Source organism: Lycorma delicatula, chromosome 3 (genome assembly GCF_047948215.1).
Source record: "Lycorma delicatula isolate Av1 chromosome 3, ASM4794821v1, whole genome shotgun sequence".
Lineage (NCBI taxonomy): Eukaryota > Metazoa > Arthropoda > Insecta > Hemiptera > Fulgoridae > Lycorma > Lycorma delicatula.
The window spans coordinates 85346423-85358453 of NC_134457.1; the positions used below are offsets into that span (position 1 = coordinate 85346423).

At 29.0% G+C, this 12031-nt stretch overlaps 1 protein-coding gene across 4 annotated transcripts in view; it reads left to right on the forward strand.

Annotated features, from left to right (window-relative positions):
• Positions 1-574: 574 nt before the first annotated feature.
• The window catches only part of simj (transcriptional repressor p66-beta simjang), a 93776-nt gene continuing 82319 nt past the window's right edge, over positions 575-12031 (forward strand). The window contains exon 1 of one of the 4 annotated variants that reach the window (XM_075360115.1): positions 575-826. The gene's annotated coding sequence lies outside the window, so the exon portion shown is untranslated. The remainder of the gene's footprint in view (positions 827-12031) is intronic. The other 3 variants (XM_075360116.1, XM_075360118.1, XM_075360119.1) reach the window with 3 other exon arrangements.

Below are 12031 nucleotides of genomic sequence, written 5' to 3' on the forward strand. Positions count from 1 at the left end.
GTAAACCAATGTAGTAAACAAATTTATAACAATCTGAATGTCAATTGATTTTTTGTTGTTTTATGAATTTATAAATTAGAAATATTTTCAAATTTTATAATTAGGCTAAATCGGGGGAATGCATTCTTACACAGCTGATCTTCAAATGAGATCATTCATGGCATGATAATTTTTTTGACACGGTTATAGCACTGAAAATACATCTCTAGTACTACTGACAAATGTCTGGTATTAGGATATCTTATCTTATTTGTTAATATTTAAAATTCAATAATATAATTAGTTTATTTTTCGTAAAAAAGTTATCTTTTACCTTAATATTTTTTTTGGTAGTTTTGTTTGCGTCATCGTGCGTCTGGGTTCACTGTTCGAACAATTGACAAGTGGCGGGGCTGAGTCTGGCCGCCAATCGAGAGGACAGTAAGGGTCACGTGCATTTGTTTATTGTCATTTTCATGTGTACGGAATCCTTGTACTGCACAAGGAGACCCCGTAGCATGCAAGAGCGAGAGCGTGTGCGAGTGAGAGCGAATAGGAAGAGTGAACAGGAGAGAATGAGAGAAAAACAAGGCCACGCCATATTGAATCAGTTGTTAATTTTTGCGTGAACGTAAATTTTTTGATCGGTATTTAGTACTAATTAATAGTGATAATTATCAGTTATTGTTATTTCTAGTTGGGTTAATGATGTTATGCTGGTCTCAGTTTGAGTGTGTTAAACAGTGTTTTTGGATAAATGCCACAATCAACAACACCTTGTCGGTACTTTTGTAATCGATTTGTCAGCCAGTTAACAAATTGGGAACGTCCTTGATTGACCCCCCAGGTATGTTTTGTAATTTAATAAAAAGTATTGCTTGTTGGGTATCAAAAAATTCCCCATTTTATGTAGGTTCTAAATACGGGGCTCATTTATTAGTGAGGTTAATCTACAAAGAATGTTGTGTGAATAAAAGGTGTCATGCTAAGTGATACGTCGGGAAGCCACATCAGTTTGATCTCCAGGCTCCCAGACTGATGGCCTCTTAAAACTATTAATACTAATATGAAACAACATATTTAAAATAATCTTAACTCTTTGAGTATTGATGTTGTAAGAAGACTCAGTTTAATTTGCATGAATCTTCTTATGTAACCTTTTAAATTTTGTGAAAGTAACTTATTTAGGACACAGAACGTAATAATTAGTGTCTGTACTTGTCATTATGGTTCTGCTTGGTGACTTGTATGTAAAAAAAATTTCGGTAGTAGTGTTTAATTTTTAACTACTGTACGTTAGCAGCACCTCATGGTTATGTACGAACATAAACATTATGAAAATCTTGAGCTGTCATGTATTTTGATTATTATGTATCTAATTATTTTTATAACAGTACATGAAATTAAATACAGTACTTAAGTAATTTTTCAATGATAATTGAGTGGTAGATGCGTTATTGCTGGCAGTGAGTAAATTCCTAAATTTATTTGAACAGTTGAAAAAGTATCTGGAGTAAAAGCTAATTTGCCATATGCCTACTCAGTATGTTTTTCAGTAAATTCTAAATTCAATGGTAACTGTTTAAAAATATTTTTTTCATCATTTCGATTATAAAATTAGGCTGTTAATATTTATTTCCAGACAAGGTTAGGTTAGTTTAGTGAAATCAAGTAGAAACACTTATACATTTATAGTTTGCAATTTTAAGACATTTGTTTGATTTAATTTGTTTATGTTTGTGCCCACTTAAGTTATTAAAGTCTTGCTTACATGTTTATTGACATAAATGGTAAGTGCAGTTGTTTTATAGAAATAACTATTTCAACTCCCTTTTTTTATAAATTAACTGGTATTCTTTTTTAACCCTTGAACACAATACTGATCCATGATAAATGAATTGTTTTTTATTTAATAATTATTCCATGTTATTTTCAATAAGTTAATGTTACAGTTTTATTACAGTTAACCTAATAAATGTAACAGTGTTTGTTTTCTTTCTTTTAATATAAGCATCTAGCTAACAAAGCAAAGCTACTACTGAAATGGATGACTTGTAAAGTGGTCCATTTATTTAATTTCTATCCTTTAACCTTTATTATTTTCAGTTTGATTCCAAGTTGATATTTACAAAATTACTTTTATCCATTTAAATGTAAGACTCACTTTAGTTAGATTTTTCTTAATTTTTGAGTAAATTTTTCTTTTAAAGGCCAGTTTTTGTAATTGTATTTTGAAGATGGTTAAAAGTTAATGTTATTTATTGTTAATGCATCAGTTTTTATTAAAATTTTTATTTTTGACTTACTTTAGAATATCAAAATTATTTTTTTAAATAAGATTTAGGAATTAATGCAGTTTTTGAGATTAGAAATTTATTTATTTTTTTACTTGTATGTAATTTAAGTACAGATCGACTGAATGGAATGTATTTGAGGATTATCTTTTTTTTTTAATTTATTACAGTAATTTCTTTATAAAGGCCTAGATTATGTATTTAGTAAACCATAAAAAGGTTATGGAATATTATCTTAAGTTGTTTTTCTGCAATTGAGTAATTATTGATTTTATTTAATATTTAAGAAATAAATAAAATCAATAATGTATTTAAAAATAAAAATGTTTTAGAATATTCTATTTTGAATATTCCATACTGCTTTGGCTGGTTAAACTTTTTATATTACCTTGCCACCATGTCAGTATACCTATAATGTATTTTATACCTACAATACATATAATGTATTTTTATACTTTATAAAATTGGATTTTATAATGAATGATTAATTTGGTTACCATATGTTTGTTTGTAAACGTTTTGGAAGTTGATTTTAACATTTTAAAACTTAGATGCTTGTTTATTTTTATGAACAGTAGTATATCAAATTATACTATTATTTAATTAAGTAAGTATTTATAGGGCACTAATTAACACTTTGACTCCTGTGAGTATCTCACAGATACACAGTAAACGTTCACTGCCAGCCATGAGTATATCCTGGATACCCAGGTACACTTCAACGGATTGTGTATCTAGCAGTGACACAGTTAGCATTGTTTTAAATTGTTCAATCTGTTCCTCTGGTCCCTGGCAATAAAAAAACGAGTTTGGGTTCTAGGTTCTGTGGAAGATTTACCAAATATACCCCTAGGAGTCAAAGTGTTAAGTATCTCATTCTGCAGAAAGTTTCTGTTTAAAGAAAGGTGTAATGTAGTAGAGTTTTAATGTGATTTTTTTGCATTGTATATAAAAAAGAAAGTTGTTACATATATCTTGATTGATGATCTTTAATTATTTGTGTTTGATATGTATTTTTTCAACTTCGATTTCTTTAGTGGTTTTTCACATTTGTTTTGATATGTTTTTTGTACAGTGAATAACTCTGCATCACGGTTCTGCAGTATAGATAGGGTCTACGCTAATTCATATAACTTCAGAAAACAAATTACAAAAATTAATGATGGTTTTGATTTAATTTTTTGTATCAATTTTTTTTGTTAATTTGGCTAATGATGGTGTTCATTTTTGGATTATAATGCCTCATGGTGGCCTGTAAATGTCAGTTATAAAAAAAGATTGTTTTAATCTAGTATTAACCATGTTTTAATCATGATACCACCTTTTTTTGTTCAACTATCATTTTAATCTTAAATTGTGATATGATAATATTTATTTGAAATTTGCTTAATTGATTGATTATCTTTAAGAAGGATGTTCTCGATAAATATTTTTAATTAAATAATTATTTATTTAATAGTGTTTATCTTAATCTGTTGTACATTGTGATTTATGTGACTAAAAAAAAAAATTACTTTTAAAGTGAAAATAGTATCACTTATGAATTAAATAGTCAGGTATCCAAAAACAAATTTCCTGCACTAGATACAAATAATATGGTAGATGTTTTAGATTATGTTATGATTTAATTATTAAATTGGAAAGTTTTATGGATTATTGATACATAAATGCAAAAAAAAAGATAAATTTAATTAAAAAGTTATCAGCATGTTATTTATGATCATGGCATGTGTAATTTAAAAATAAATTGATTATTTTTAATCATCTGTCATCTGGAAATAACAAAAAACTTAAGATTTTTCATTGTTATATTATTCATAGTGTAATTTATTAGTTACGTTTTAAATTTTGATTGCCTATCTACTGTGTTATAAACAATTAAATTTATTTTTATAAAGTTATTGCATAACCAGTCCATTGTGATATTAGCATTATTTTTTGTATTAAACTTGATAAAGTTTTATCATTTTCTTGATTAGAGTTTCTGATGATTAACTGTATGGTTATTGTAGACCACAATTGAATTGAAATGACAGTGAACAATTGAATTGACCTGCCTGAAAAAGTAAACAATTTTAGCACAAAATATTTCTCTTTCCCGCCTACCACTCCATCAACTTGGAGTTGTGGTAAGGTTATGTTTTTACAGTAAGGTTATCTTCCTGTAAAAGGAAGATAATTGGAATCATTCTGCCATTTGTTTGGGAATACTGTAGGAAGAGTTAAATACAGGATTACATAACTAGACAAATAAAGCAAACAGCATTATTTAAAAGTTCATTTGAACAGCATTAATGAAATATTATGTAAATGAACAGATAGATTTGAGATGATTTCGGATTTTGATTCATATAGAAATATAGAAATTATGACATAAATTCTCGTGGTATCTGTATTTGAAAACCATTAATTTCCCCACTGTTATTTTCACTGTATAGGGATTGCAATTTTGTGGGTTAGGGCTACGTTTTTTCAGTAATTTTTTGAATTAATTTGTAGTGTGAAATAGGGTTACGTTTTTTCAGTAATTTTTTGAATTAATTTGTAGTGTGAAATAATTAATTTTAATTAACGTATTTATTAATGTATAACATTAAAAGTATAACACTTAAATAATTAATGTGTAATATTAAACAGTTGAGAATTGGGCTTTAAAAATATTGATCATCATTTAAGAATAGTAAATAATTTTTATTCTTAAATATGAGAAACTGTTGTATATAATTGTATGTCGCTACATAAAACTAAAATTGGGTGCGTAATTTGTTTTTAACTTTTTTTTATTGCATTCTATTAGTGTAATGATTGATAATATATACTCGTTCTTTTTATTGGTTAATTTAACTTTTTTCTAACAGCTATTAAAGTTATATTTGGTATGTGTAAAGGATTATGAGTGTTGGCTTTATGCAGATTAGTATTTTGTTGCTGTTTAATGTAATAGATAGCGGTACTTTAGTGAAGCAGACATATTTTTTCTTACGTTGTTTAAAATTGCGATTGATCAAATACAAGTATTAAAAAAGAATGATGAGCTCTTGCGAAAGGAGTCTATATGAAATAAAAAAACAGTACTCATGCGTAATGTGTATTTCAACTGTCCGTCCGTACGGGTTTACTTTGCACAAGTATGTATGTAGTGAGCTGGTGAGTATCGTGCGCGTGATTGTGTGCGCTTATACATTCAACAACTAACTTTCTGTGCTCTACGTTGTATTCAGACTTGTCTCGCTAGGGAGAAAAATCAATCGAGCAGGGGGAGGGGAAAACAGTTCAGTGGTGGAGGAAGTATTAAGCGATAGCAGGGAATAAATTATCTCCAGGGCATAATGAAAATATCAAATCCGTGAAGTCTTCTTGTTTTTGTTAGTTATTGCATCTGTAGCTGTAACCAACCGCCATCTATTTGTTTGTGGCCGTTAAAGTAATTAGATATTTGAAAAAAAAAGAAAGAAAAACCAAAATGTTGTATTTTTTCTCACCGAGTAGTGGAATTTAAGATCGGGTATGTTAGAGCTATGAATTGAAAACGATGGAGAAACGATTTATAACTTTTGCCGTACAGAGCCGGATCCAAACCGTGTTTTAGGGAGGGGAGTGGACATCCCTTAAACCTCTCTCTTATGATGTACAGTGCGTTACGGGATATTAAAATAAGTGCATAATTTAGATAGAAAGAGTATTTTCTGTTCATTATCTTAGTATGTACATATCGTAATTTATATAAACTCGTAACAGTAGAACAGTTAGTTAATGAAATCTGCGTGAACTGTGACACGTATATTACTGGATAATGTTTGTCATAGAATAGTCGCTACTAAAATTAACTAATTATTATATCGTATAATTTATATAATAATATTATATCGTGTAATTTTAAATAAACCTGTCAGAAAATCTTTTAGACGGTCAAATGTTTACTAAAAAGGGCAGTAGAAGCAAAATAAAAATGGGTTAATAAAAGCGTAATAAAGAAGTGTGTGAACTCGTTGGCCGATGTATACGCTGTGTAATTGAAAAATAGTTCTGTTTTCCTATTTGACGGAAGTGGATGTATGTTGCATGCGTGCGCGCTGATTTGTAAATATAATTCTATTTATTTACACACGCCATTTCTTAAAAAATAGGGTTGTTTTATATTTATGGGCTTTTCAGGATTATAACTGGGGCTTAATAATATGTAAAAAGCAAGTACAACTCAAATATACTTAACTACAGTATTATAACTCGTCGAAACTGACGAATGTCTTTGTTCGAATGAGAATGATTGTTTTGTTTTCTGCCATCTGTCTAGCGGATGGTGTTCAGACTTACTGTATAATGAATTAAGAGACGTGTTCCGGTTGCTAGTTAAATTACCTGGCGTTCTTCCGGATACCAGTACTATTTAATAAATGAACCCCGTCGCTCAAAATCTTGAATATGTGTTTCGTATAGAATTTGTTGTAAGCCATAATACGCTTAAATTTTTGTCTTCCGAAATCTTTTATTAAAATGTGTTCCTAACGTAAAAAAAAAAATTTTCAGTGGAGTGGGAGGGAGTCATGAAATTAAAATTATATTTTTCTTTATCTATGTAAGTTTTTTAATATTCTGTTCGCTTCAATTGTCATCCTTTAAAACTTCCGAACCGTACTTTCGACTAGTAAGTAAAAAGAATTCTCAGAGAAAGGATGTTGTCCTTCATTTAGAATCTTAAAAAAATTTTTAGTACTTAGTGTTATCTTTCGAATATTTTCTTAAAATGTATATCGAAATAAAAAATTTTTTTTCAAATTCTATTATGTTTTTATTCCCCGAAATTTTTTGCTAGAATGCAATCTCAGTTAGTTTTGTAAATCATAAAAGTCGTTACCGCCATTAAGGGATCGGCGTTCCTAGTAAACATGTTCAAGGACATTTTCTTACGGTTTTTTTGTTGTTGTAATTATTATTATAAATTAGTTATTAAATTTGCGGATCAAGAACAAGGACCAAGGAAGTAAATAAAAAAAAAATAGAAAAAATATTTATCGCCAAGAATTAGAATGTTTTAATTTTAGCCGAGGTGAAGTCTAAGATTTCAGTAACCGTTAAGAAAATTTCATCGCCAGTTAATTGAAATTTCGGTTCAGCCGTTCTTGAATGTATATATTTGTTCAGAAAAATTGACTATCTGGTTCAAATTGAGTTAACGAGCAGATATTCTTCGGATTTGTATTAAAAGTAATAGATAAAATAAATAAAGCGTGTTATGACTTAACGGTGTATACAGATAAATGATCAGTTTTATATGAATAGGTGGAAAGTGATTTGGAGATTATTTGTGATATTTCAATTTAGAGATCAAAACGGATATCATAGTAGAGTAAGGAAACTGAAAGATTAGAACGAAAATCGCCCATTAAAAAAATTATTGCGCTTTTTTGTTATTGGAGATGGAATTATTCGGAATACATGTTTTATCGATCTTTGGATTATTTTGTTCATTCGCTTTTTGTTATAGGCAGATTTTAATAAAAACTCATATTAAACAAAAATAAAATAACATATAAATTAATCGATTCAATTTTCATCGTTACCTTTGAACCCGTTTTAATTATTTTAAAGAAAAGAATGTTCTACCCGTAAGTTTATTTACTTATTTTGAACTAAAAATATTTATTAACATGTATGTTTCTGTCCCATACAAAACATAAAGTAAATATAGAACAACAATATCTAATTAAACATCAATTATTGTATTTATTGGTTGAAAAAATATATTTATATATAATAATAAGAAGCAATATATGAAAACTCGTTATTGTCTTTGTTCTTAAAATTCTTTTACGTAGTAGACCAACTGGGATTGCAACCGCTACTTTTATTTTAAACATAACGTTTTGAACTTATCTTAAATCCAAACAGGAATTCAAATATATTATTCGAAGCATGATCAGAAGCGTATTCATAAAAGTTGGCACTATGATTATGGTAGTAAGAGTTAACTATTTCACGTTTAGTAATTGTGGAATTTTGACTCCGTTGCCCTTACGACATATTCGTGAAAGGGTAAATTTTAAATTCTGGTTAGTATTATTTTCTGGCTTAAAAACCTTTTTGTAAAGACGTTTAGGTGTCTTTTTTACACGATATACATTATCAGTTTTTGGGCTCTTAATGCATGTATAGCGAGAAAATTTATCCGTAGCGTAAAATCGAGAACACGTGGGCATAATTATGTGATTCATAGTGTGGTAAACATCATCGAATTTTTAACGATAAATCGCACTCTACAAACTATTTTAAATATTTATGTTCAAAGATAAATTTACGAGTATATTGTTTCATCGAAAAACTCAGTTGATTATGTACAATCGAAGAGTAAATATTAAAATAAGAAAGTAGCCCAACGACGTGGGATTTGATGTTATAAAGTATGTTTAATTAGTCTTTGATAAATTTATGTTAAGTTGATCGGAGTGAAACCATTTGGTTACGTTATTTGAAACGACTTGCTTTTTTTGCTAAACATCTCAAATAATTCATATAATTCGCTTTTAAAATTATAAAGTAAGTTATACTAAGGGGTAAGTAATTTATAAAATCAGGAACAAAATACGGTCAAGGTTTTAACTTCTTAGAGGATATCTGTTTCACGACACCGCCTTTCGAAATTAGTTTAAAGTAGTTCGATGTGAACCGAAAAACTCATCTTTGGAGTAAAATTTGAGAAACGATCGATGCTGTCAAGAGTCGAGTATATGAATTCGAGTGATGAATATTAGATTTAATGAACGTTTCTCTTTTAAGCCCACAGTTCTGCTGCGATTACTGTGATGAATTGCAGTAATGTTGTGAAAAAAATTTCTGTGCTGATGTGTTAAAACTATAGTAGGTAAAGTGTCGGGAGGCGAAGACGTGTTCAGTCTTAGTCTTTCTTGTAGGAGTCTGTTTAAATACCATACGTTCTCCTTGTTCTGAGATATAGCTTTTGCATCATTCGAGTCCTATGAAAAATATATATGATTCGTTTATGCTTACGCTAATAAAATAAAAAATATCACTAAATCGATGTAACTAATCAATAGACGGTAATTTTGTTTTACCCGAGTACTTTAATAGGTGGGTAGTGTTCGGGTTATGTATTACTTTCTGTCCCTTCACTGATTTTTTTTTCTTTCAGGAACGCCTTCTCTAATTTGAATAAGATGTGTTTTAATGTGAACTGGTCCTATTTTTATAAATCGATTTATGTGTAACAATTAATATGAACTGGTCATATAATATAATTTTATAATATAAATTCTGTAGAAAAGTAATACGAATTTCTTTTCTTTAATCCGAAAAAGAGAAAAAATCTATAAAAAGAAAAGTGAAGAAACAAAGAGAAAAAAGACTAGTTGTAAAATTAATATAATTAATTATCACTGTGAAATGTTCTTCATTCATTTATATATTTTAATATGATGTAATAATTAAAATTGGGGTTACTCGATTTCGTTAGCAATCTCTCTATTTTATTTCTCAGCGCGACTTTCTTATTTTTATCGATATACAGGATTCTTTCTCTCCATTGTTTTTCTTGTCAACGGGGTTTTCCAATTAAGAAAAAAATGTAGAATTTTGGTAATATCCTTTTTTCTAATAAAAATAAAATATGTTACAAAAATTATAAATAAAACAACCCAAGTAGAAAAGAATATAGCGATTTTATTTTCAGTTCTTTTAATCCCTATTAAATTGTTGTATATTAATTTTTACTCCGATTATCTATAATTTTAAGTAAAAATTATAGAAAAGGTTTACTTTAATAACATTTTTCTTTGCTATCCTTAACGACAAATACGATTTAAATTCATTTTTCATCGTCTACAGAAAACAAAAAGGAGGAGCGTGTCTATTTCGGCCGTTAAGCTTTAGGTTGCCGAACGGGATTAGAATAAAATAAACACATTTATTAAGCAGCTTAAAAATAAAGTACAGTGAGACTATAGGCTATTTTGGGGAAGAGCAAATTGCCCATAAAGAGAAAAATAAAATCTCATTTATAATAGATGGTGTACTGGTTATAAGCCTACATAAGCGTATCTAATTATATCATTGGTTATCATAATCAAACTATCCAAACTTTTCTAACAATGTTTGAAAGCATCTGTATGTAATAAGACTGTAAAAGAAAACCCTTTTACATCTCGAACAATTTCAGTTTGTCAGATAATTCAATCTTAAGAAACAGAAAATGGTTTTTAAATAATATTTGTAATTGTAAGAATCAGCATTTTTATGTTCTTTCGGCTGCAGTAAAAAACTGCCTTATCCATTGTTATTTTCCGAAACTAATTGTTTTCAAAAATATTTTTATGCTGAAAAAGTTTTTAATTTCTTAATTTTTTTGTTTAATGAATCGCTTAGTTGTATATCCACGAAATAGCTGTATTTATATATTGTACTTCGGTGTTAAAGGTCATCGTGGCTCCGATGGCAACGTTTGCTTTTTGTGCCGACTTTCACTTGTTCAAAAGCAGACCAGTTACTTTTTAAATTTTCGGTATCTCAATACTTCTTGCCACCGTTATCTTGTCGAGTTATAAATTCGACAGATAAAGGATGAAGTTGATTTACGAATAAAGGATGTAGTTGCTTAAAAGTCCCCGATTCGGTGATGGCGCTCAGAAATACCCAAACATCTTTGTAATTTAATACGAATCAATCGACTATTTAATAATACAAATTTTATAATTAGCCGGTCTCGTCTTCGATTTTTGCCGGAGTTTTAGCCTTTTGTTCTGTTTATTCTTTCATTTTCATAACTTTTGTTTAATGCTACGTGTTTTGAAGTAATATTTACTACAAAAAAACATTAGGGTTGTTGATTGACAGACAGTATTATCTTTTTAATGGGTTTTTAATCTATTGTTAACAGAACTAATGTTAACTAAATGGCTATTTTACCGTGTTCACTTGTTAAAACAGGTAAACAGTCCCTTATTCTGGAGGAATCGAGTACGTAGCAAGCAATTAATATTATTACAAATATTTAAACAGAAAAAAAATAATTCAAATATGAGAAATAAAGTCCCATGGAAAAAGTACAGAAGGTATAATTTATTAATATGAAGTAAAAAAAAAATATTAACAATAAAATAACAGATTTTCGTACTTAATGCAATAATATTAGTTATTTTTGGGATTTACAATCGTGATCACGTTTTGTTATAAAAAAAGTAAAATGAATAGAAATTTACTTTTTTTAATTTTGATCGAGAGTACACCCATATTTAAACAAAATAGAAAAACTAATTTTAAAATTAGTTTGTATTATAATTTGGTATCTTTGGGGAGATTCCCGTGGAACGACAGTAAGGCAGACTAAGAACTTGCACTTAGCTCCAGATATTCATGTCATTACGGCTCTCGAATCGCCTCAATTGCGTTATCGTAGTTAATATAAACATCATAATTAATATAATATCGGTTTAGTTACGGTAGGCGCCTGACAGGTATTCTCCTGCTAACCTTTAATGCCATTCTTTCGTCGGCAATAGATGCCGACGGGAAGTAAGATCGAACTTGCCGATCGAAGTTCAGTAAACAGACAGCATACTAAGTGTATCTATTCTCTTCTTTTCTACGGGGTTTGAAAGCAAAGGATTTTTATCCGGAGATTTTTACTCGAAGTTCATGAAAGGCTACAACATCAAAATCTTATCTCTGCTGGTCACGCGAATCGGTAAGGGTCGATTCGGGTGAATATCCGATATTCACGTTAAAATCTAGTTGCTGGTAACTATTAT